Here is a 528-nt window from a genome sequence, read left to right as displayed (position 1 = left end):
ACCTTCATAACCTAATAGTCAGAGTCACATCAACATAAAGGGGAAATTTAAGTCTGCAAACGAGTTTCAGTTCACATAAGCAGTCAGCCAGTCTTAATGAAGAAAGAAAGCTGAACTATATATTTCTTCATTAAGAATTCATACAACTAAAATACAAATGTTTCATTCAAACTAATTTTTAAGCCTTAAAATAAAAATAAACTCAAATAAGATTCTGCATATTCAATTCCATCAATAAAATCTAAGCATTGTAATAAGCAAATCAAAGTATAAACAAAACAAGGGTATTCCCATAAAGATTGCACTTCAACTCTTGCCAGCCATGACTAAATGTACAATCCTGACATAATTTGAGTAACACCAAACATGAAACCTAGAACAGGATTTCTTTAACAAGCAAAAATTTTCCAAATAGCCACCTGGAGTTATGAAAAGAAAGACAAGGACATTGCATTGGACTGAAACATAAGCCAATAATAAAAGCGAAGACAAAACAAGGAGTATGAATACCAAGATATGTGACTAATG

At 31.4% G+C, this 528-nt stretch overlaps 1 protein-coding gene across 1 annotated transcript in view; it reads right to left on the bottom strand.

Annotated features, from left to right (window-relative positions):
* Positions 1 to 528, bottom strand: part of LOC119591737 (protein jim lovell-like) — a gene marked incomplete in the record, with an annotated part of 76,264 nt that overhangs the window by 61,896 nt on the left and 13,840 nt on the right.

Source organism: Penaeus monodon, chromosome 29 (assembly GCF_015228065.2).
Source record: "Penaeus monodon isolate SGIC_2016 chromosome 29, NSTDA_Pmon_1, whole genome shotgun sequence".
In the NCBI taxonomy this organism is placed as follows: Eukaryota; Metazoa; Arthropoda; class Malacostraca; order Decapoda; family Penaeidae; genus Penaeus; species Penaeus monodon.
The sequence above is the reverse complement of the archived record's forward strand: the minus strand, read 5'-3'. Positions and strand labels throughout refer to the sequence as shown.